Here is a 27,057-nt window from a genome sequence, read left to right on the forward strand (position 1 = left end):
GGGAGGGGTTAGGGTTAAGGGGTAGAAATAGGTTAGTATATACTTACCTTTGACGATCAGGATTTCCTCCTCTGCCGGGATCCGCTGTCGGGATTCCAACCGCCGGGCATGGGTCCGGCAGAAAATCATAACGATTCTTGCTAACCAGGCTGGAGGTAAAACAAAAACCTATTAGGATCTTTTCTACTTATATGGGTAAACTATTTGTTGCCTCCGTAGGAAAAAAATAAAATCCCTCCAAACCCCTTAAAGCAAGTAGTCTAAACCCCTGGTCAGCATGCCGAATCAGCGCTAGCTGCACCCTGCCCGGACGCACATCACGACGGAATGCTCCGGATTTCCACCCACCCAGAGCCTGAATCTCTGACGTTGAAAAACCGGAAGCGGCAGCCCCGATTCGGAACAATTGAGTGCCATATTCATGCGAAGGAAGACCGAGAGCTGTGATACACCGCTGAAAAAACTGACCAAATTGGTATGTACTAACTGGAACCCCATCCTGATGCACCAACCACGCTTCTCCACACTCTGTGCGCTGTTGTAAATATTCATGCACCAAAAACACCCGGGCAGATCCCGGTGTCCTGACACTTCTGCAAAGCTAGCCAGCGACCCCGTCCAATCTGGTCAGTTTTAGAGTGACGCATCTTGCACGACAGAGAATCCTCGCCGCACAATATGTCCCGATGAAGCAGCAGCGCTGATGCCGAAGCACGTGCAGGAGCCACCAACTCACTAACCCTAAATGCGATGTGAAACGCCATTGCAAATGCCAGTTTGAGCAGATGAATTTCAAACTGCGAATAAGCACACACCTTTGACTGCCGTCCATTGATGTGGCAATCGATCAAGATCTATCGGCCATCATTTCCACCCAGCTAACGTTACACCAATCTAGCAAGCAAACGTAGAACTGGCAGGGAGGATGATCGCCGATGGTTAATAGCCTGAACCACCCCCAGATTGTCGCATCAGAATACTAAGCTAGAGTTGCGCAGGCGCTCCCCCCAATTTCCGCAGCCACTACGATTGGAAAAAGATCAAGCAGAAGCAAATTCTCGGTCAATCCTTCCTCAACCCAAGACAGCTTATGTACTTTGTCGTCCGGGAGCCGACAGCAACCCGCAGCGGTGTCGATTTCTATACCAAGAAAAGTAAATTGTAACCGGGCCCTTTGTTTCGTCATGGGCAATGGGAACACCCAGCTGTACAAAAATAACCTGCACCAAAAAAAGCAAACACGCACAATGAGGGGGGGCCCGCCGGACCGATACAGAGGAAATCGTCCAAGTAATGAACCAGGCCCAATTCCCCCGTGCCGGCAGAAACACACCAAGGCAGGAATGTGTAAAAACGTACAAAAAGAAGAGACGGAATGGAGCATCCCAAAGGCAGACATTTGTCTACGAAATACTCCTCCTGCAACTGAAAACCCGCGAAACGAAAAGAGTCTGGATGCAGGGGCAACAGGAGGAAAGCCGACTCAACATCAATCCTTGCAAGCAAAGCCTCAACACAGAAGGAACGAGCCAGGGCGATAGCACCGTCAAAAGACTGATACCTCACACTAGCCAGCTCCCCCGCATGGCGCCACTGACCAGGGTGCCGAGAGGAAAAAATAGGTGTTGAATTCACCTGCATTTATCCTGCGCCCTCTTCGGAACGACACCGACCAGAGAAAGCACAAGGTCCACCAAAACGGGGGGAAAAAAAGGGGGGGGAGGGGCGTCATTCTCCCCAACTGAAACTCTTTTAAAATTTCTCCCAAACAACGTGAGGAAGTTCAAAAATGGACCGCAAATTCCAAGGGATACCCGACATGCCAAGAACCATATGCACATGCTGAAGCACGTTCTGATGCTCCGCTGGCCTAGTGTCTGACTAGCAGGTAAAAACGTATACATTCCCGCCAGCCAATCAGAACCAGACCGAAACGCCTCCTCCCCAATGCTCCCTGTTCGCTTAACGGCTCTAAACTTCTTCTTGGACTTAATGCAGGATAAGATTATGCACAGTAAGATTTTCTGTCATATATGAATGATAATGATTGTAAAAATCGCTCAATCTGCATCGATGCGCATGCCGGGATGTCTGATAACGATTTCTGAAATCATGTGTTTGCACTTTGCAGTCAGATTTAGACTATTTCAGTCATTGAATTACTGTCTAAAAGCAGTCATGGTTCAAATAGTTCAAATTGTTGATGGAATCGTTTAAATCGTTCATCATTCAAATCGTCTGACAAATCCGACTGTGTGTATGCACCATAAGGCACACATCCAACAGACGACTCATTTGAGCGACCGAACGACAACGATATCGCCATCGCTCACAACTCTTTTTGCAAATCGCTTGCAAATAGTTTGCTAAATTATCCAAAAACGACCAGTGATGTGCACTCGCGCTGGTCGTTTAGACATCTATCATCGTGCAGACATGCCGTACAACCCAACGATAGCGTCAGCTTCAGCATGTTAGTAGATGATTGGTGTGCCCACAATGAACGACTGCTCGTTCAGCGCAGGCACATCACAGACTGAAAAACGGCCGCACAACCACAATGTCGCAATTGCGCAGTCACTTTGAGGTCTGCTAATGGACATGTGCCTTTAGAGGCAAGCGTGTATACAGCCACGTACTTACCTCTAGTGATACGATCACGCACACGCCTGTGCAACCGTGCAATATGGTTGTAGTGCCGCAATGCACAACGCCGCCCCATCAATCTGGTCAGCAGAGGTCATCACCGCAGCAACACCTGCAGAGGAGGAAGAAGGGATAACAGGCGCAGAATCCACAGCCACATTCACAGACATAGAAGGAGAAACCAAAGGCGCAGCGCCAGGACTTGAAACCCCTTGCAAACTGAAAGTGCGCAAAAGCTGACCCGTCAGGGGGGAAGGGGCAAAACTTTCTGCAAGTGTGCAGATGACTGCGCCGACACTGGGGAGGCCGACGTGGATTGCGCTGCCAACAAAGGCGCCAAAGCACCTGCTAAAGCCACTAACACATTAGCGGCCACGAAAGGATCCGTGTTTGCTGCAGGTAGGGAAGGCTGCAAACTGGTAGGAGCAAGCATAGGCGCGGAACCCGTGAGTACGGGGTTGGAGGAAGGTAATGGAACATGCTGCACTACAGGTGCAGCATCACCTAGCAATAGACGCCGGGGAAAAACACGTGAATTGCATAAGCGCGCCCGCCGCAAACATTGTGCTAATTTCGGAGTGTAGGTGTGACCAAATGCCAAGTGACCCCCACCAGTGGCAAATGCAGGATTTCTAGAGGAGGGTTTACAAATGAGTGTGGCCAGTCCATGAAGAGGACATAATTAGTACTTATCCAGTTTTAATATGTGTCATACATAGTGTATTGAGTGTCCATTAATTCTAGCATATACAGGACCAGTGATCACAGTAACCCATTATATGCATCATACAAAATATATTGAATGTCCATTAATTCCAGCATATACAGGACCAGAGATCACAATAAGCCATTGTACAGTATATGTGTCATACATAGTGTATTGTGTGTCATAATTCCAGCATATACAGGACCAGTGATCACAGTAACCCATTATAAGTGTCTTACAGTGTATTGTGTGTCATAATTCCAGCATATACAGGACCAGCGATCACAGTAACCCATTATATGCATCAAACATAGGGCTCTATTTACTACAATCCGCATTGGTAATGCAGATTGTAGTATGATATTACCGAGTGAATTCGCATTGCGAATTCAGGCAATATTACAGGGATGTACTACAAATCGCTTGCAGGGACAGAGCTTGCGATAAAGCTCTGTCCCTGCTAATCCGCTTCGGAGCCTTATCACGGTATTTTTGCAAAAAATACCGTGATTAAGTGCCCGCGCATGCGCCGACCGGTCGCCGCTGCTACCCTCCCCCGGTGCTAAGCCCCCCCGGCGCTAAGCCCCGCCCCCCACGATCGCGGCCCCCCCCTGCGACCCCCATCTCCCTTGCTTACACTTACCTGCATGCTCCGGGCCTCCGGTGATGTTCTCCATTCCTCCAGTCAGGTGACCTCCCATACTGCACTGGGGCCCGATCACCTGATGACCGGGCAGCAGTGCACTGTGGGAGACCAGCTGACCGGAGGGGAGACATCACCGGAGGCCCGATCACCGGTCCCTGGAGTCAGGTAAGTAATTTTTTTTTCTTTTTTTTTATGCAGTAATCAGTTTGCGGTCTGTTTAGACCACACAGCTGATTACAGGGACCAAATCCCGGCTCTGCTGTCCCCGTTAGAGCAGAGCAGGAGTCCAGTAACTGGGGGAGACCCTGGATAACGCCACCTCCAGGTGGCGTTATTATCACAGGGCTTTCCCCTGTATTTATTTCACATTTATTTTTAGTAACTACGGTCAGATCACATTTCCCATTACAATTATGGGAAATGCGATCTGCTTTACTAAAAATAAGTGATACTTAGGGGTTGGAGTAGAATTTTACGAATTCTACTCCAATTGCCCTGTAATAACTATAGGTGATACTAAAATAATGTGAAAAGGGTGTGAAAACACCCTTTTTCACATTATTTTAGTAAAAATAATGTTGATAAATAGAGCCCATAGTGTATTGTGTGTCATAATTCCAGCATATACAGGACCAGCGATCCATTATATGTGTCATACATAGTGTATTGTGTGTAATAATTCCAGCATATACAGGACCAGTGATCACAGTATGCCATTAGATGCGGCAGTAGGGCCATTCTGCCTGAGCTGAATGTTTTTATTTCAGATGTGGGCACCGTTCCAGAGCATGGGAGCAAATCTGGGAGTCTGGGGGAGCAGCAGAATAACCTAGCACTGCCCTGGACATACTGTATATGTATATATTGGGCTCTATAGCAGCACATCCCTAACAGTGCATGGTTTCCAGATATCCTAGCTGGTGCACAGGTTCTATATTAATGCTGATACATGTTAAAAAAGGTGGTGCTAATTATTTCATTATTTAACAGGGGAATTAAGCAAGCGCGCCCTCCGCACATGCTGCGCTAACAGGGGGGGGGGTAAGTATGACCCAAGGTCAAGTGACCAACACCAAAAATAACCCCACCCTGCAGACACCACCTCACTATAAAGCAGAGCATTATAAGCCATCCGGCTAGGAGAGGGCATTATGTCACCCTGCACAGCAGCAGTGTGCTGCACCCGAATCACAGGCCCAGCCTGGCCTGCTGAAAAGACTGAGAACAAAAACACTGGAGCAAGAGGAAAGAGAAGAACAAAGGAAAGACAAGAATAGAAGAAAGAAAAGAATAGACAAGGATAAAGAAAGAAATAAGAAGTAAATAGTAAGAAAAAAACAGACCATGCACCAACTTACACAATTAAATGCTCAGACCACTTCCCTGACTCCTGGGCTGGAAATTTCCAGAAACGAAGAGGCTGAGTCTTTGGATAACAGACCTAATATACCAGCAAGGCCACACCCCCAAGGATCCCTATAGGCTAAGACTAATGACTGACACCAACATCAAAGTTCTTAAAGGTATACTGCTAGCACAACCACAGGGTTACTGGCTCAGTCAGATTGCACCTGCCTTAAGCTGTCCTTCTGCTCACAGGAGGTGTCTGTGTACTAAAGTAATTATCTTTAGTACATACTGTAGATTGCTCTCTGCTGCTTTTTGAGCAAGAGTAGAGCATGAGTCAGGATGGAGCTACAGCAATGCATAGAGATCAGATGACTCATAACATATCAAGCAGTGCTGGTCCCAATAGCAAAAACTTGGGGAGTGGCCTGGAAACGTGGTCTGTCCTCTCGCGGACTCTGCGCTACTCATGTAAGTATGCACAGTGGCGCTCTGTCTGTCATGGATGCATAGATGTGCAGTCAGGGTAGGCAGAGCCAGCCCTGTCATACTCCCTGTCAGACTGCAGAGTTTCAACTATAAAAATGGTTAGAATAATACACAGAAGATATTTATAACTTCTTGTATTTTTCTGATCGTTTTTATAGGCAAAACTCACCAAACCGCAGCACTCCCTGGAAATACAGGGAGAGGCCAGAGATGAGGCAATAAGAGCCCAGCCTCACCTCTGATAGCTCAGACACTGCCTGGAGCTGGGGGCTGGGCCACAAAACAGCCAATAAAACACAGAAAAAGAGCTAATGGAGGCATGCCTCACTGTGAGGCAGCATGCCTTGAGCTCTGATGGACACCTCTGACGATCAGGTGACTAATCCAGGAAGTGCTCAGGCATCGGAGCTCAGCAGCAGCAGCACTGAGGAGTGAAGGAGAATGGAATATGCAGAGGAAACACACAATGGAGAAAAAGGTGAGGAGGGTCTGCTGCTAGGGGGAAATCTGTGTGTGTGGGGGATTCTTTTGTGCAAGGGGGATCATCTGTGCTAGTGGGAGATATGTGTGAGGAGGATCTGTGCTATGGGGACCCCTGCTCAGCCTTGTGACTTATTGCCATAGCAACCCCTTAAACAATGGCGGTTCTGCCACTCCTGATAAGCCTTATTATAGCAGAATATTTATGCATCATACATATTGCCCTAATTGGCGCTCGGTGAAGCTACAAAGATTTGTAAATTAATTCCTATGTAGTTGCTATATAAAAATATCCTGCAACTAATCAATAATATGCTTATATCTATGTGTTTATCCACTGTGTCTGCTGCATATATATCAAGTTGTAGTTTTCAATACCTTTCAATGTCATTTATGCATAAATTAAACAGTGGTAGTTCTAATACTGATCCCAGTGGGACGCCCTGGGTAATGCTGCATTTTGATGAATGTGTTCCATTTATAATCCACTGTTTTTATTTTTTATTTTATACTAAAAACAATTTATCTGTTTGTACTGTTTACATTGCAAGAGTAATCACTGAAGTGGCTCATTAAAATACCTTTCACTTTCAGCAGAATATTATTTAGGGCCATCCATCAGGTTCCACGGCTTTATAGGAGGCTTCAGAGGTGATCATGCATATTCTGATTATACATTTATCATTTTTATTAGCTACTTGTAAGATGTAGCTAATTATCAGAGCATTCATGTCAAAACTTACAGCACGTTACTGGCGATAAACAGAGATGCACCAAGCCACACTGCAGGGCTGCTGTTTCAGTCCTGATTTTATTACCAGTCACCTCTTAAAGGGCTAATGAAGGTGATTTAAGAAAGGCAATACATTGTTTAAGATAGTTTATTCGGTTATTTTTCATTGCACCTACTTTTGCACATCAAGATGGCATACCTCCCAACATGACCCTCTCCAGGAGGGACACAGTGCTCTGGTCCTGGACTTCCCTGGTAATTTATGATTGGTGGAGGCTCCAGAGGTGGGGCTGCAGGGCAGTTCAAAATTCAAATAGGGGAGTCACACCAACTGCCAGTGAGTCCCAGCCAGTGATGTTGGCAGTGTGTGAAATGACAGTTGGTGTGACTCCCCTATTTGAATTTTGAACTGCGCTGCAGCCCCACCTCTTACCAGGGAAGTCCAGGACCAGAGCATTGTGTCCCTCCTGGAGAGGGTCATGTTGGGAGGTATGAGATGGTATCTACGCACATAAGGGCTGATTCTGTGGCCGCTTTTCCATGTAAGCAAAGCAATTTTCAGGCGCATTAACTATATTAAGAGGTGCTTATTAATTGTTGATTCGCTCGTGTATAATTATATTATCAAACCGCTGCTCCTACTGAGTGAATCTGCAGCACTCTCAGAAAAAAAGGAAATATATCAATTTGCAAGAAATTACAAATAGAAAGGAGCGCAAATAATCATTAAAAAACTTTACTGCATACAGTTTAAACATCCAATATCATAAAATTACATAATAAAACACAAAACACATCATCACATTAGCGTATATAACCACAGTAAAAAAGTAGATCCTTTGCCTTATTATTTAGTGCAATCTAGGTAATTACTTTGTAATACCTACAAATATATCAATATAACGAAGTTGTAGAAAAAAAAAGCTTGGTGTATTTGCCATTTTGATAGTTTGAGCTTAAAAAAGATAGAAAATATCCAGTTGGTAAATTTAAGCTCAGTCCAGCTTTTAGCTGTTACTCCAAATGGAGTTAATGTAAATCCTGGGCAGATAGAATAAAAGCACTTCCACCTCCCCGCTATTGGAATCACTCTGAGGGGTATTGAAAGCCCCTTTATATAGGCAGTAGTTTGTCCAGTCCAGCAAAAAAATCCCTGGTTCTTACCGCTCGGTAGAATGAATGGGCAACTCACAGTGTTCAGAGGCTGTTTCTCTAGTTGTGGGGAGGGAGTGCGCCAGTCACCGGTGATACATTTGGCATTAGTCTGCTGAGTATTCAGGATATCTGCAAATACAGCCGGCAAAGGTGGTAATGCTTTTATTCTATCTGCCATCTGACCAGGATTTGCATTAACTCCATTTGGAGTAATAAATAAAAGCTGGACTGAGCTTAAACTTACCAACTGGATATTTCCGATCTTTTTTAAGCTCAAACTATCAAAAGGGTAAATACACCAAGCTTTTCCATGTAGACATATCAGTTACGTGCAGTCATGGTCTGGTTCCGTTAACAGACGGATCAATTCATCTGCACTTGCTGACAGGAGGCTCACTGAGGCCCTTATTCAATTAGCCGTGAAAAGTCAGAGACTTTTCACCTGTTGTACTTTCCGCCTCATTCACCTGTTTGGGAAGCGAATTTGCAGCATTCACGTCCCCGCGTTTCGCCCTATTAAATTACAGAGCAAGCGAAAACGCAAATAGGCAAATGCATAACAGGCGGAAAGTACTGAACAGATTGGGGGAATCAGTCTGTACCCCAAAATAAGAAGCTCTGACACTGGAAATCATTACAGATGTGTACTAATAGCCCTAATAAACGTACTTTGTGTCCTTAATTTGTATTAAAAGCTTTCTAGTGGTGAAGAATGATATAAAACTGTATTTTTTGGTTAAAATATATAGTCCAGTCAAATTTGGGGTACTTGAAAATGAGCGCCAGCATATTTTTGTGTCTCTAAAGTGCACTTTAAAAAAACCCTGCAAAATCCACCTGCTGCATGCACCTGCAATCCTAAAATCACCTGTCCCATCCATATAGCCCCCAAGAAACATATTTTCCTACTTTTTATCCTTGTCCCCCCACTTTTTTCTTTTTTGCCAAAAAATTACATCTTTTTGGGGGTTATTCTGAGGTAATTTATATTATTTTTTTGCTGATTTGTTCTTTGTGGGTGGGTCCAAAGGGTTCTGACTCAATTCCCCATATTTGCACCCCAAATTAGAGATTTTGCAATTTTTTTTTATGCCTGCCATTCAGCGGAGAAACTTTTCTGCCTGTTTCAGTCATTAGGCGAAAACGTCTTAGAATTGAAATTTTAGATAAAACGCATTCAGGCGAAAAGCGACAATAGGCAAAACTTTTTAGCCGATTATGGTTTTTCGCGTCTAATTGAATCTGGCCATGAGACTGAAAAGGGTTAAACCCTGAGGCATGGCACAACCATGCCTCAGGGTTTATGGGATCAAGGATAGGGTGTCGTTTTTTTAGATGTAGCTTTAGATTCAAAACGGAATTAGTTAAGGGGTTGGTGTAGGCCTTAGGAGTCTTTATCAATAAAAGTGATGTTGTTTGAGACCGCTTATTCTGCAATGTCCCCGATCCCTGCTGTTACTCTTTTTTTATTTTACTGTTACTTCTCTTGGAATCTTTGGATGGAAGGTGGAGCAGAGCAGTTGATGTGGTAATGAATAGCTGGTATAGTCCTCTAAACTCCCCATCGCCTGATGAGTGTTCTCTCCTAACAGTGCAGGGCAAATCATCAATCATAATCATAATGAAATAATGACACAGAGACCTGTATAAGGGGAAAGGAAGGTCAGCTTTATTTAATTTTGAACTAATTAAACTATTTAATGTATAATTGAACTAAGTAATAGAAGAAAGACAGACAAAGTATGGTGGTGCAGAAAAACGGCCCCACAATGCACAATCACCAACTGCATACTCACATCCATCTTCTAAATGGAAAGCGAGCAGCCAGCCCCTTACCACGCCCAAGGTATACACCTCCCACCCCAATGACACGACGTGAGGTCCACCTGGTTAGGTGGTTGCCCAGTAGGGTAAAATCAGCCTAAGCCATGTACTGGAAGGGAGAGCACCTCAAGCTCCAAAGACAGATGGCGACTGCTACTGTTCTTTCCCGCCAACAGCAGTTCCCAGCTAAGAACCGCACCACCACCATACCCTAATCTACAACACCTTTACTTCTTCCAATTAACTCCTCAATAACTCCATTCCAATGCACCATCCATCTTTTAAAGAGGACATCACTGGACCTAATCAAAGCATGTAAAAGGACCACTCCTCCAAAACCCTGGACACTGCAACTCACAGCCAGGTTTATCCGTCTTCTGACCACCTACAGGGTCCCAGGAGACAAAACCAGCCCTGCAGACCTGCTTTGGAATGATATTAAACCACAAAACTAAGCAATAGGGGGCACATGGCAATGTTCGTCTCCAAATGTGCTGAAATGGAACACTCCAAACCCCCTAAACCATCTAACCTTCTCCAAAACTGGAATAAATCCTGTATTAAATAAATACACAACAAAAACACAAATAGGAAAGAAAAGAGTAGCAAAGACAGAAGCCTAATACAGGGAGAGAGAGGGGGGCGGGGAGGGGGGATTCTATCTTGACCTGAGGCAAAACACAAAATGTCCACCAGCCGGCATGCAGCCTAAGTTATAAACTAGTGGTAAAACAAACTTCCTCAGGACCCCCAAATATGACGAGTAGCTAGTCCTCAAGTTAGGATGTAAAGCAAAATTTGACCAAAGTCTAAGGTACGTTTTAAGCACTAGACTTCCCTCAGCTCATGGCCTAACTCTGATCAACAGAAAAAAAAACGCAACAGTCAATGCAGCTGCACTAATCTGAACTCTAAAATCAAAAAACTGCCAAAAAAAACTTGTAATAACCACGCAGGAAGACGCAAATAGGTGGGTGCTGACCAACAGGAGGAGCAGGGACCAACTTGGCCCACCCCTTCAAAGCTCTCTTGACCAAGAAACACTTTGAAAGGTCCTCCAGGCCCAAGACACAGAGAAAATTGGGAGAGGTCTGCTAACATCATTACCACTATAGCACTGGACCTGTCCCAATGCAAACAAGCTCTACGCAAAAGCAGGAATAAGCTTTCTACTGGTCTTACCTCGGCTTCCTCCATGGGCCGAACATCAACGCCATGCCAACCAAGCAACCTGATAAATTGCAGGGTCCTGGGAGCTAAGGACTGATATGCTATCCCCTCCATGCTGGCTTGATAATATGCTGTACAGCAGAAGGGCAAAAATCACTGATCTAACTAGGCTAGCAGGGACAAATCGCAAAAACGCAACTCATTAAAAAGGCGACAAGGCATATGCAAGCATGTTCTAACAACAGGGGCATGCCTGGTCCGAAATAGACTGTTAGAACAATGGGCCTGATTCAGAGCCGCTCGTAAGCGGCCGCTCGTTCGCACCGAGCGATGTTCGCACATCTGCGCATGCGTATGGGTCGTAATGCGCATGCGCCAACCAGTCATTGCAGTCGGAAATCGAGCGCTCGCAAAATAGCGAGTGCCTGCTAATTTGAGTGACAGGAAGAGGCGTTTGTGGGTGGTAACAGGGGAAGGTGCTTGAAAACGGGGAATGGTGATCCGAACGCAGGCGTGCCAAACGGTCAAAACGGGCGTTTTAAGGGTGTGCATAATTAACAAAGCAGCATCATCGACCACGTCACTTGGTTGTTTCTTAGCCTGAACTGTTCGCATGATTGCGGTAGGAAAATCCTACCACAAGCACTGCGAGCAGTTCAGATGCCTTTCGATGTACTCGATTAATCAAATAAATAGCGGAGATGACGTAGGATGCGAGCGGCCAGGGGGCGTCTTGACAAAATAGCGAGCGCATGTTTTGTTCGCTCGCTCAGACATAGAGGCGTCAACAGACAGCAAAGAGCGAGTGCTCAATTTAAATATCCGGCCCCTTTTTCTGAACGAGCGAACGCAAATAGCGTCCGGCTCTGAATCAGACCCTATGTATGGCTTCATCCGGGTCCTCCAATATGGCTGCTAGGCTTATGCCTTCACTGTCGCTTTGACCAAGTACGTCACCCAATCTGCATAAAGCGCGAAAGATGTCTCATCAGAGCTGACCATCTGTTTGCCATGTCCAGAAACTGCAGTTCTATCTCCATCCCCAGCGGGAGCACCATTCTCTGGAACTGCAGCCTCTGAAAGAGAAACAGAAACCAAAAGAACAACAGGACCAGCCATTGTAGACCTTGCACTATCCTATGAAGGAGTGTAAGAATATTGCCTGCATTTGTAGCAGTATTAGGGCTCCCATCATGGACCATGGTAAAGAAGGGGGGAGGGGGGCTGCGGTTACCGCTACTGCTTACGGGGTCAAAGTGTATTATATGGCATGGTGTGACCAGGACAATTTTTCAAGAAAAGTTGGTTCAGGAACTGTGAGTGGAGCTACTGGGGGAGGAGCTACAGAAAATTAATTATAAACACACACATAGCCCTGTGTGTGACCATTATCCGTGTATACTCAGTATTACCATACAGAGCGGTGTGCTCACCCTCAGTTCTCACCTCAGTGTTATAACTACAACCCATGCATACTAAGCACTACTATACAGAGTGCAGTGTCTAGAGAGTGTTGTGTTCATCATCAGTGTTATCACTATACACTGTGCATACCCAGTACTATCATACGGAGCATTATGTTCATCATTAGTGTAATAACTATACCCTGTCTATACTCAGCACCATTACACAGAGCAGCGTATCAGTGCCGCAACCATACACTGTGCACACTCAGCATTATTATACACAGTACCCTCATACGGAGCAGTGAGTACACCTCAGTGCCACAACTATACACTGCGTCCACTCAGCACTACCACACAGAGCAGCATGCTCACCCCAGCGTCACAACCATACACCATGAACACTCAGTGCTCTTATACAGAGCGCTCACCCCAGTGTTATCACTATACCGATAGCTATATAAATAACTAGATATAAAAAACTATGGCCCTGATTCAGAGCAGTACGCTCTGACAGAGCGCTCACTCTGAATCAGGGCCGTCCTTCCTGACCACCCACAGCTATAGCGAGCGGCCAAAAAGATGGTCGCGATGGTCAAGACCATCGCGACCATCGGGCTTGCGACGAGACCCTTGTGGTAGGGTCTCATCTGCCGCAAGCCCTAGAGTGCTTTTGGCTCTATCAGAGCCAAAAGCACTCCCACTGACATTACTTGTGATGTCAGTGGGGCGGCCCCAGATGGTAGGTGTTCCCATGGGAACGCCTCCGTCTGGCCAGCCACGCCCCCGGCACGCCCACCAAAGGAAGGGGGCGTGCTGTCACTCACCATCGACAGCACGCCCCCTTTGTAGCGAGACCCATAGCAACGGCTTGCCCGTCACTCTCTGGGTTTCGCGCATGCACACGACGGAGCCGGGTCCGCTCAGCGCTCGTGATCGGGTTTGAATCAGGCCCTATATGCGATATGTTCTATAAGATCCAATTTAAGAGACATTTTACCACAGAATTCGATATTCCACTGTGGGTCGTGTAATGTATGTATTTCTCATTGCAATCAAGCCAGAAATATGTAAGAAATCACTTCTTATGCCACTAAACAAATGTTTAAATTTGCAAGATTTTATTACATGCAACAGTACCAATTGAATTTATTTAATGGAATCTGTTTGTGGCCTCCAATATATTGGCAAAACCACAAGGAGACTCCGAGACAGATAGGCAGAACACCTGCGGTATATTAAAAAAGGTGTTGCCAACCATTCCCTCTCAAACCATTTCGTAGAAAACATAATTGCTCAATCAAAAATATTAAAAGCATTATAGGGATTAAAAAGATTGAAGGCAATTGGCGTACAAAAGGTACTGATACTTTTTAGCGAAGGCAGAAATGAATACATTTACGAAATTAAAACACTACAGCTGTGGGGTTTAAATACAGATTTCGAACTAAAGTGGTTTCTATAGTTTTTAAAATGGTATTGATTCATATAATAACATGATTTTAAATTATTTTAAGATTGTGTTTTTATGCTGGTTAGTTTATAGATCTTATTACTGTTTACGTACATATATGCAGTTTTATTATAATTGATATGCAGTTTTATATTTATTGTTTACAATACCGAAGCCGTTTGCTATATACTAATTATATTTGAGAATTACCTATTTTGCACTTATATCAAAATAGGGAACTCATGTTATACAATGATGTCCCCCGGGGAGTTATTTCCAGTGGACGGACAAGTGCTGGCACGCAGACGTACACCCTGACTTGTCCAGTACTTTGCCGTCATGTTAGACCTAGTGGTCATGTGGTTTGCGTCATGTGCTCCATGGCGTTGTACACACACCGAGTCCCCCGCCACCACATCATGTCCGGGGGTCACGTGGCCGGCAGTGTGCTTTCCAGTACTTGGCAGGCAGGAAGCGTCCTCGAGTTACAGGAAGTGACGCCGTGCGTTCCGAACAGTAGAACTCACAGCGGCGATTATCACTAACAAAAGGGCACTCTGGCTTGCTATATACCGCAGTAGCTGAGGATACAGCGTATCTAATTAGCGGTAAGCTTATATATTAGTACCATGGATGTGTAGAGGTTTATTTTTAATCAGAACGTACATCTGCCCATGAGACAGGAAGTGGGCGGAGACTTGAATCCCTATAAAGACCTGATCCTGGTCTGATATACAAACACTATATATGAAAATCAAAGAAGCTATAAAAACTGAGGAATAGTTGCGCTCCCTATATGATCTAATAGCGTGACGAATGCTGCTGCCCAAAAAAGAAGGTTGTGCGAAAACTTCAGATACTGGAAATAAATAAATAGGCTGCGCTATTCAACAACACTACTGACGGAATATGATTGAAAGTAAATAGTTTAATATATAATGAAAAAAGAAATTATAATAATTTAGATGAACAATACATGTTAGTAGATATAAAAACCTAAATAATACATGTGAAATTCATACAATGCTACATAGCTAATGCGTACATATACATTTAAAACGGATTATATTGATTGAATGTTATATCGATGCAGAAAAATTATAAATATAAATATAAATGAAAGTTCAGTGTAATAGAAAAAATCAGTCGATTCTTCCTGGCTGTTCGGCAACAAGCCCGATGATTTCAATTGTGTCCTTTTAGTTGGAGAAACTTTGTTGCATGTCGATTTGTATGTGGCAAAGCGGCAGCTTCTAGTAACTTGCCGATATGGATACAAGTGGTAGGACTACTTGGAATGAGCTCACCCAATTTGGTTGTAATGGCCGCGTCTCTGCGTTGTCCTCTCGTTAGGCTGTATTCCGTGACTGCCTGCAGATGGATCGGAGGAGAAGACACAAATGTGGGGGTAGGAGTTACCGTAGTCTCCCTTTGTCTGCAGTGCGTCCTGGGCTGTGCTGTAGATTTATATGCCGCTGTGCTGGAACTCTGTTGGTTCTCACAGCGGGATCTCCCGTTTAAAGTCACACAGCTCCGTAGTTGGCAGGGGGATCTAAGTTGTGTGAGGGCACTGGCTGGCTCGGTCCGGCATGGCTCGGTTTTTTTTGCGTGGATTTTTTTTTTTAAACCCTGGAATGCCTACTTGGACAAGTGGACGTTATCTACGCGTAGGAGAGGTGAGTATGGATTTTTTTTTCAGGTACACCCCTATGATTTACTTCGGATACTAGGTGAGTATGTGTGAGTGTGAGTGTATGTTTTATTAAAATTTTACATTCACGGTGTGTATTTGTTTATTTACGTATTTCTTTAGTTGTGGAACTACAAGTGCCAGCGGGCCCGTAATGGCCCGCATACTGGTATTTGTGGTTCTCCAAATACCAGCATGCAGGGGTGGCTTGCTGGTACTTGTGGTTCTACAACTAAAGACAATATGGAAACTTTAATTTTACACTTTACACTATCAACCAAACACCCAGCGCCCTAGGGTGCCGGGGATAGCCCCGGGCTGGAGAGGGGTACCCCTTTATTGGGGGGGTACCCAACTCCCCAGGGATCCCTGGACTGGACTGACTAGCAGTCAGGGATAAAACTTTGGCCGGGGAAACCGGTGAAAGGTTTTCCCTGGCTGTGGCATTATCCCCCTGCTAGAAAGAGTTCGGTGCTGGTTCAGGAATTTTCAGGAGACCCCTACTCATTTTGTCCCCTGATTTTCCAGAATCAGGACCAGCTCAACAAAGCCCTGTGCTGGTTCTTAATATACAGGGGCCCCCTACGCATTTTGGCCCCTGTATTTTTAGAACCAGAACAGGCTTTATAAAGCCCGGGGCTGGTTATGCTTTTGGGGAGGGGGTGCACGTCATTTTTTTTTATTTTATAACATTTAACATAAGTACACACAGAAACATGTACATATCTCATGGATATGTGCATGTTTCTGTGTTAATCTGACCTGCTCAGGATGTACTCGCTAGCCTGAAGCAGGTCTATTATTTGGGGACTTTTGGTAATCTTTTTTTTGCGAGTCTGAAACAGACACCCTATTACATTGGGCGAGTTGATTGTTTTCAATGTGAAAACATCTGGATACGAGTTTGAGAATGGAGAGTTTTAGTAACTCTGAAAAATGCAAGTTTTAGTGAACAGACCCCCTATTACATTGGAGAGTTGTGAAAAATTGCGAGTTTAGCACCAAACTCGCAATTTACCAAAACAGACTACCTATTTCATTTGGCCCCAGATGTCTGTTCCAATAAGAGCAAAGAAGGCAGCTGAAGTAATTGTAAAAGACATTGCATCCAGGACCGGCACTGTCGGTCATAGCGGGACTCACGCATGCGCACGTAGGAGCCGGCTCCCTCGTGCGCATGCGCACTAGACTGGCCGCCTCTGAATAAAGCCCAGAATCTCTTCCAGTTTAATTGGGTGGGGGAAGGAGATGGCCCGAATACTGCAGGGATTTTGAAAATATTTTTTTAGATGGGATTCGCTGCTAGTGATCTTTATGCCTGTATCCACCCTGTAAGATCCCCTGATTACGATCTAAGCTTCTTCTTGTATCAGGGTTTACAAGCCTTCTGGGAGGTATGGCAGCCATATAGAAACAGAAGTCCTTACAAGAATTATATTGCAAGCTTAATTACCCATCAAGATAAATTAAAAATCACTGTCTTGGACAGAAATGAATCATTGCGGCCAGAAGATATTTCCTTCTGGTTATCAAGGTACTGTGAGTTACAGTCAAATTAGGTAAAATCTGGGCATACGTCGGGGGTATGGGGTGGAGCCTGGGAAGCTATGGTTAAACTGCGTCTGTCATATACTGGTATGGTACATGTTCCCTCGGCTGCCTACATAGGACGTAATAGAGTGCAGTGCTTCTATCCTGGGCAGCCGAGGACATGTTTCAAATGTGGTGATTTTAGGCACCTCAGTGGGGATTGTGATGTGACTAAATGTTCCTTGTGTGGGAATACTGGACATGTGTCAAGGTCGTGTAACATGGTGAGATGTAACTTGTGTGGTGAGGAGGGTCACCCGTATAGCAGGTGTCCTAAGGCTAGTCATAATACAGAATCTCAGCAGCCTAGGCAAGAGAACATTGTAATAAGTGTTGTTGAAAGACCAATAGAGATAGATAAGGTGGTAAATGAAAAACAAGGGGGTAGTGGAACGAGTAATATGAACGCAGAGGAAGCGCCTTTTGAAGTAGTAATAGGGAAAAAGAAAAAGAAAAAAAGGAAAGACGAAGAGCAAATGGTTTTGTCACACAGGTTTGATGTTTTCACATCAGATGAGGAAGGAGAGATAGTTAGGGATGGAAATGAGTTTAGGCTGGTTTCAGGGAAAAGTGGAAGGGATACAAAAAGAAGGGCTAAATTTAGAATTGCGCAAAATAGTGATCAAGGGAAGAAAGCAACGCATGTGATAGAGGAGTTGGCCGTAGAGGTTCCTATAAGCTCTCTTTTGGACCCATTGGGAACAAAGCCACTGGATAGTAAGGTGATGCAGGGGAGTGAAGAAGAAAGAATTGATATTATAGAAGAGACTTAGATGGAGGATTTGGAGGAGGGGTATGGAGCTTCTTCTCAAGATTTAGTAATAAATTCCTGTGAGATAGGTGATGAGGGGATGATTGGGTCTAGTTGAAAAGTTAGTTTGGGTACAGCTAAACCTCCAGATCCTAAACCTTTAGTGGTGGATGTTCCGTCCCAGGGAGGGATGGTGGTGGGACTTGTGGTGACAGCCGGCCTGCAGGAAGTCGGTTTGTAGGGTTTAAGTATTTTTCTGTGTTTGATTTGGGTTTTTTGGTACAAAGGAAAAACATGGATCCCTGTCCTATACGATGTGCCACGATTAACGTGGCTTCCGTGATTTCCGAATGTGCTCACAAAATGGCCTTTGATTTTTTCAGCATGGTTGAGGTTGATTTCTTATTTTTGCAGGAGACCCGGATTAGTAAATTGAATTTCCTCCATATAGTGAAGCAGGAGTGGAGGGGAGGTCCTTCTTACTGGTCTCTTGCGGCCAAGCCATACGGTGGGTTGGCAATTCTTTTTACTGGTATGGTAACTGTGCACAAGGTTATAGAGTTACAAGTGGGTAGATGTATGATTTTGGATGTCAACATGAAGGGACAGGATCTTAGATTAATTAATTTTTATGGTCCTCAGTCACAATGGGAGAGGAAATGTCTCTTCATGGAGGTAAAAACTTATCTTTTTACGGCCCAGCGTGTTATCTTTGGTGGTGATTTTGATGCCATAACTAGGCCAAAGGACAGAGGGGGCTCAAGGAGACCTCTGGGCTATGACTCTAATTTTTTAGTTAGTAGTTAGTATGGCTAGACAGGCGGGTCTAGTGGATGTGCATATTCGTCACTCCCCAGACCTCACAGGTTTCACTTTCTTTAGTGGCAGCCATAGGTGTAGGATAGATTGTTTTTTTGTTAAGGAGACTTCAGTAACTTCATCCCTAGGGGTGAGGTTGGTGGAGTTCTCTGATCACAGTTTTCTCTCAGTAACTTTGAATACCTCAGAATTTGAAATCGGAGCTTCTAGAAGAAGAGGGTGTTAGGCAGTCCTTTAGGGTCTTCTTTAATCTCAGGAGATGCTTCTGGAGGCTGGTTGGAGTAGGTCGGAGTGGTGGGAGGTAATAAAAAAGAGAATCTGTAATTTTTTCCGTGGCCTTATAGCCAAGAGAATTTCAATATAACTGATTGACGTCTTTGGTTTTGGAGAGTTCGTACCACTCGCCAGATCCTTACCAGAACTGTAGGGCGTTGGTCTATGCTAAACATGTTAGAGGACTGGTTGATGGACAGGGTGTCCTTCGTAGTGATAGGAAGGGCATTTTGGACGTAGTGGTGTCCTACTATTCGGATCTGTTGTCTGAGCAGCCACTTATTAGAGAAAGGATGGAGACATTTCTAAGGGAGACCCCTGGTCTGAATTCTTAAGGTACTTCTCTTGACTCTTTGGCTTGTGATATAACCGCAGAGGAAGTTAGGAAAGCGATAATGGGGTTGAACCCAAAAAAATCACCAGGACCAGATGGTTTAACATCTGAGTTTTATAAGATCTTTTCAGACCTCCTAATTCCCCGCCTAGTGGAAGTATTTAATGTGAGCCTGGATGAGGGAATTCTCCCTCCTTCCATGAGGCTATTTTGCTATCCAAAGGGAAAGACCCATCTCGTATTGAGAATTGGTGCCCCATAGCCTTTCTTAATACAGACAGAAAGATTTTGGCAAAACTACTCTTTAATAGGCTTTCAGAATTTTCTGAGTCTTTGCTTTCACCTTCTCAGCACTGTACTGTGAAGGGTCGAAACACTTTTAGTGCTGTCCTTGGTTTCCGGGAGGCCATTGAGCGGTGCAGGGCTGAGAAGTGGGGAAAGTACCTACTGGCTTTGGATCAGTCTAAGGCTTTTGACGGGGTAAACCACAAGTACCTTTGGGCTTTTCTGGAATGGTATGGTCTTCCAGGGCGGTTGGTTAATGGATTACAGACTCTTTATCAGCAGGCCAAAAGCTTCCCGCTTGTGAACGGTTGGGTGGGTCCTGCCTTTGAGGTATGCTCTGGAGTTCATCAGGGTTGTCAGTGACATGGTACATCTTATCTGTGAATATTCTGAGGCTTCGTGCTCCAGGGTAAATCGGGAAAAGTGTGAAGTTTTTTGGATGGGGAGGAAGGTGAGGAAATTTCCCTTCCGGACAGCTTCCCTCAGGTCAGTGATCAGATTAAAATCCTAGGCATGAAATTCGATCATGGTGATTATGCCCCTTTAAACTGGGTTAAAACACTGGAAGATGCTGCCAAGAAGGTAGAGTGTTGGAAAAGATGGAAGTTGTCTTTTAGGAAAAAGGTTGACCTGTGAAAAATTTACCTGGTCCCTATATTTTTGTATGTCAGTTATGTGTGCTTTTTGCCTCAATTCATGTGGGCTAAGGTGAATTCCCTATTCTTTCTGCTGTTGTGGGGGAATAGGACCAACATAGTCAAGAGGAGTATTACCTACAAACCGAGGAAAGACGGGGGTTTAGATATGGTAAACCCAGTGGTCTTTTTTGTAACAGCTTTTATAAAATTCAATATTGTGAGCATGTTTTTGGATGCTCCCCCTCGGTGGGTAGAGGGATTCAGACCATGGGTGTCTCCCTTCCCTAGTCTATGGATAGATGGAGGTCAAGTTTTCAGATTCGGCATGGTTACCTTCCGATCTATGTCATCCAGAGCTTGAAGGTGATAAAGCAATATGGTGTGGGGGTGAGTGAAGTCAAAAACTGTTGCAGGAGGGAGTTGAACAGCAGAGTTTTGCAGACTCACTTTCATGTCCCGCTGTCACAAGGGACTGCCCGGGTAGTACCACTTCGGACGGGTTAGCTCTGTTAAATTCACAGAGGATACCTCCGAAGTTCAAGTGTATTGCTTGGCTCACTTTTAATGGAAAGCTTTATGTTGGAGGGAACCTCAAGTGGAGGAGTGCCAGTGAACGTGGTTGTCCACGGGAGGAATGTCCAGGGTTGGAGGAGACGATGGACCACTTCCTGCTTGAGTGTCCCTTTAATGTAAAAGTTTATGAGGAGGTATCAAGGGCCATTGGAATCCCGTGCCTTTTGGGTCTTAGTTACCCTGAGTGGGTTTACGGGGTAGTCAGAAGGTACAGTACATTTGATTTGACCACAATTTTTTTAGTCAGGTTAGCGGTCAGGTACCACATGTGGGGCACACGGTGTCATGTCTCCATACGGAGAAAGGTCCTCCTCTGTGAAGTGGTGGTGGGTTCAATCCTTCAAGAGGTGAAGATGATGATGGATCTGGATAGGGGGAGGCTGGATGCTGTCAGTTGGTTCCGTCGGTGGGGTCAGCTGAAGCTCCCTTGAGTGGCTGGTGGATAGACTCTTCTTGTTCAGCTGGGAATCTTTTCTTCTTACACGCCATGTAGATTTTGTTGTGATAATTTTTTATGAGTAGGTTTTGCATACATCTGGGTAATGGTGGTTGGAAGTATTGAGTTTGCTAAGTTTATTGTGTGATATAAAATGGGTGCTGTGTGTTTTAAATCCTTGCTTAGTTTTCCTTTGTAGGGGTTAGTTGATGTATAAGTTAGGTAATATTTGTTTGGAGAAGCACAATATGAAGTAATATTGTGTGTATTTAAGTCTTGTTGTGGTTATGTTTATTATACTATTTATTATATTATATTATATATATATTTTATTTATGATATTTATTATTTTATGTTGCAAGTTTTAATAAATTAAGCATTATCATATATCTATATAGCCTGTGTGTATACATCATATATCTATAGCCTGCGTGCATACATCATATATCTATAGCCTGTGTGCATACATCATATATCTGTAGCCTGCGTGCAGCTTAGCAATTGCGATCCTTGCTGTATCAGGCCCTTAGCGTACTGCACATGAAAGTCCCTGATCTAACTCTCACTCCAATGTTCGGATACGTGCAGCCCAAAATACCTTCACAAGCAGCGCACATTCGCAGTGCCACTAATGCTACATCAAATGCAGAATGATGGACTGCAGAGGCACTTATGTGCAATGCTAAGTCACGCCTGAATGAGAAATGTGCGGTTCAGTTCTCCAGAAATCCGAATCCACACGAATTTCGTGAATCTGGAAAGATCCCGAGTCACGATTCTGATCCCCTGAGGAGATCCAGATAAATCCGAGTCGTGGTTCTGATCCAAATTTTGGGGTTTTTTTTGGTAGAAAACAAACAAAAAAACAGATCCAAAACACTTGAGAGTGGTTTTGCAAATCCAAAACCAAAACACGAAGATGAATACAGATCCAAAGCCGAAACACAGGGGTCGGTGCACATCTGTAACCTGAAGTATCGCAATCATGGTCCTGGAAAATGGGGAAAAAAAATCTTAAAATAACTTGCAAGTGGTTTTTAGAGTTAATCCCCATACATGACAAACATGTCTGTTTGTAACTATTATACATTTCAGCTCATGTAAAGAATAAGTACAAATGGTGTATTTTGCTCATTGGTAAATAACTGGAGACACTCTTAAACCACATACTATATTGCCTGACACACCACAGTGGGAGCCATTTGTGGCAGGAAGTGACTTTCATGACAAAGTGGTCCATCAGTTTACTCGCACCCAGGAGGAGATGTATCAAACCTTCTAAAGAGATCAGAAAGTGGACAGGTGGAGCCGTTTCCCATAACAACCAATCAGCTTTGAGCTATCATTTATCAAGTACATTCTATAAAATGGCAGGTAGAAATTGATTGGTTCCTATAAGTAACATCTCCACTTGTCCACTTCTCCATTTTTTTAGAAGCCTTGATACATCTACCAACCAGTGACATCACTAGTGCGATGCACAAGGGCAACTTGAGGGGCATTTGGCGGGTACAAGCTCTTGCCACATCTGCCCATCCACAGCCATGTGTGAGCCATATAGTAGTAAAGGTTGGGGAAAAGGACTTGGGCCTCCTATGGTTTATGAAGTTCTATGCTGCGTGCCCAACCTAAGGGATTTGCTCATTCACGCACCACAACGTTACACTCTGAGCCTGGGGAGGAGGGGGCCAAGAAGCAGCCGTACCGGGGGTCACACAAGATTCCTCTCAGCTACCCTGATCGTACAATGTTACTGTTTCCTGGTGAATTTTCTGACTGAATTGTCATGAATCTTGATCCACCTCACAAAATGTCCGCCAGCTCTGTATGTAGGAGGCAATGTCATATTTTGGATTCTTGTGGGGCTGATGTACAGAGTAGTGCAACAGTTTACATACTGTGCCGCGTGTGACACTAGAGATGTGCGCTGACCCCCATGTTTTGGTTTTGGATCTGGATTCAACTTCCTGTTTTGGTTTTGGATCTGGATTTTTTTTTTTTTCAAAGAATAGGTAAAACATTTTTAAAAACAGCTAAAATCATGTAATTTTTCAATTAAAAAAACAAAAATTTAGATATAAAGTCCGAATTCCGAACCATGAAAAGATCAGTACCGCGATTCGGATTTACTAGGATCTTCTCAGGAGATCACAACCAGATGCACGAAGTTCAGGTGGATTCAGATTTCTAGAGAACCAAACCGCACATCTCTACGTTATCCTGCGCATGCTCCGAGCGAGAATGCACATAAATAAGCCTATGGAGACCCTCACGTATATACACACATGGATAATGTGGTTCTGCAGTAAGCTAGACACACGTGCTGCCGATGCATAGGGACACGAGTCAACAGATGCGCGCGGCTCTGCATTTAGGTGGAAATATGTTAATCTTTTTCGGTTCACTTTTATTTTGAGGTATTTATGCCCATTTTGCTACCAAATCTCCGTCAGCCTCATAGATTATAGGGAAAATGTCAGCCATATGCCATAGTACATAGTAGGAGCATCTTGCTTATTAATAGAGGAAGTATGGCAAATATTTTGATCCGCGGTGGGCTTCGCCTTCATGACCATAAATGAAAATAAAATCATACTGCCTGTGTCACCGTCCAGACATCAATTCTCCATACAGCGATTTACACGGTGTGTGTCTCTCTCCCGCCCCCTTCTCTCTCTATCTTCCCCCACCCCTAGTTCTTATTTCTTTCTTCTGCGCATTTGTATTCAGAATTTATCTTTGAATATCTTATGTACATTAGTGCTTAGATTTTGAGCTTGTCTGCTTATATTGTTCCAAGGCCACATGTGTACTTCAATCCCACTGTTCTCTTTCCTCCTACAGCGTCTACAGCTCAGCCAGGCACTCACTTATGAAGTTATATTTTTACCCCCAGAAGGGTGGACCATTCCCAGGCTCCTGGACTGTGAAAAAGCTTCTCTAATGCCCCTATGGCCAGGAAAGAGGAGCTTGCAAACACCAACCCCCATCTGTCTCCCCAGTCTCGCTGCTCTCCCGTCCCACTATTCTACATGTGTTTGCTGAGATAAATATCACCTAAACTGTAGAACAGTAAATCAGTGCATGGAAACCATTCCCCTTACCCAGCAGATGCTCTTCTATGGCGCATCTGGTCAAAGCATCATTTGTTTCCTGAAAGGGCTACAAAAAATGATTATGGCTTCAATAACCTGTGTACGATACCAGGGAAATGGCCAATCTGCTCCTAGAAGCGGAAGAATATGTGAAAATGTATATTACTAACTCCCGCAGTGCAGTTGGGTGTTTATGGAGGTGGAATAAGTTCGGATTGAATCCAAAAATGTTGCAAACTTTCTTTTTTTTGGGAAAAGTAGCGACTTTGTGTTACTGAATGTCTATGTACAAAAGCAAGTGGAATCTTATGTCATGGACCCCTAACACAGGCCGGCAGAAGCACAGTGGGCACCCAAGGTGGTGTTGGTGCCAACAGCAGCTGTTTATTTCACCCCTCTTTCCAGAGAACTTAGGACCTCATTCAGAGTTGGTCAAAGCGGCCGCATGGTCGTACGGGAAGAGGGGCCGGATATTGAAATGATTCCCTCGCAAGTTGCGTCCCTAAGTTTGGATCGGTAGCTGACCGACCAAGGGGAGGAAGCTGTCGGAATTCAAAAAAATACACCCCCTTCTCGTATGCATTGCACGTCATCTCCGGGCATATAAGGATTAATCGAGACCATTGGGAACCATCGAAACTAGTCGTAGAGCTTAAGGTTGACCATACCCTCTCTTAAGCTCTACGATCATGTCAGTGTAAAAACCTCCCATGTCACGTGTGCCATGACGCTACTTTGTTAATTATGCACTCCCATAAACCGTATGCACTCCCATAAAACGCCGTTTGCATAATTAGGCACGCCTGCGTTCGGATCTCCACTCCCCCGTTTTCAAGCACCTTCCCCTGTTACCACCCACAAACGCCTCCATCTGTCACTCAAACTACCGACCTGGCTGTGTTCAAGGAGAGAGAAATTTCTGATCGTAGCGGCTAGTTTGCGCACGCGCATTGCGAACTTTACGCATGCGCAGTATAGCGAACATCGGTGGCGTACGACCATGCGGCCGCAACGACCGACTCTGAATGAGGTCCTTATTCCCTATACATTTCCCCAGTACTCAGACCAGGAAACCGCCCACATCCTGGTAACAGTCAATGCCCTGCATCCTGGGGACTTATAAGTCTGGAAGTCAGTCGCACAAACTGACATATTATTGTGCTTTCCTATCTTTATCCAGCGATCCTTTGACTCCTGATTACCTGGGTATGACCTTGATTGTTCCTGACAATATTCCTTACTCTCGGTCCTCAACTTGACAAAAAACTCCTCTAACTCTTCGCGGCAGTAGGTACTAGAGATCTTCTCAGCACTTCCACTGCAGGTTGCTGCATACTATTATCCTGCTCATGGATCCTTGTACTAGAACCCCAACTTCTGCTTTCCAAGCTCAAGAGTTCCTAGCATCCCAGAAAACAATGAGACTAGAGATTTTTGCTGAAAACCGAACGCACCCGAACTTTATGGTTCCAAATCGAGCTGAGTCCTAGCTCGGATCACTTTGGGGCATACATGCCTACCCTCCCGGTTTTCGCAGGAGACTCCCGATTTTTCGGGTAACCCCCCGCACCCCTGGAAGGGTAGGCATTTCTCCCGCATTCTGCCCACTTCCTAGTGAAGTGGGCAGAATGAGGAGGATACCTGCGGCGATCACGGGTCTCCGTGAAGGGGGCGGGGCCTAAACCGTGATTCTGCATGAATCACAGCATTTGGTCCCGCCCCCTATGTAAATTGTACCCAGGTGCGAAAATTTTTACCATGAGGGGCGGGGCTTAATGACGCAAATCATCAAGCCCCGCCCCCGTCGGCCCCCTGCTGCTTCTCTTACCCGGGCTTTTCCCGGGTAGAGAGTATTAAAGGTAGGCAACTATGCTTTGGGGTTCGGTTAGAACTGAGGAGCTCATTCAGACCCGCTCGCTAAGATGCATAGACTCACTGCTGCTGATGGTATGCAGTGTGTATGCATTGGGAGCATGTGCAGCAATCGCAGTGCGCATGTGCATACCTTAGCGAAAGTTCACAATGCATTCACTCGCTGCGCATAGACAGCCCAGCAGAGTGAGTGACAGGGGAAGCAGTTTGTAGGTGGTAACATGGGCTGACCATTAAAAACGGGGGAGTGGATGTGCAAACGCAGGCGTGCCTGAGCATCTTAACGGCATTTTAGAAGTGTACATAATTATAAGACAGCATCATTGTACACGTCACCTGGCTTGTTTCTACACTGAAGTGCTCGCGGCAGGGTATGGTCAACCTCAAGCGCTGTGATGGCATCTGATGTTACCCGATGTACCAATGGTTGCATACACTTCCTGGACATGACATGCACAAGTGGGCGTCTTAAAACAGGCTGGTGGGTGTCTGCATACACTATGTGATCGCTCTCTAAGAAATACTGGGCGTGCTAATGCATTGCTGTGCGGTAGCACTGCCTACACAATTTGCATACACATTGTGCGAGCGATCACATCTAGCGAGCGGCTCTGAATCAGGCCCTGAGTCCCGACAAGTTCGAAATTCA

This window comes from Taudactylus pleione, unplaced genomic scaffold (genome assembly GCF_031769625.1).
Source record: "Taudactylus pleione unplaced genomic scaffold, aTauple2 ptg000510l, whole genome shotgun sequence".
NCBI classification, from domain to species: domain Eukaryota; kingdom Metazoa; phylum Chordata; class Amphibia; order Anura; family Myobatrachidae; genus Taudactylus; species Taudactylus pleione.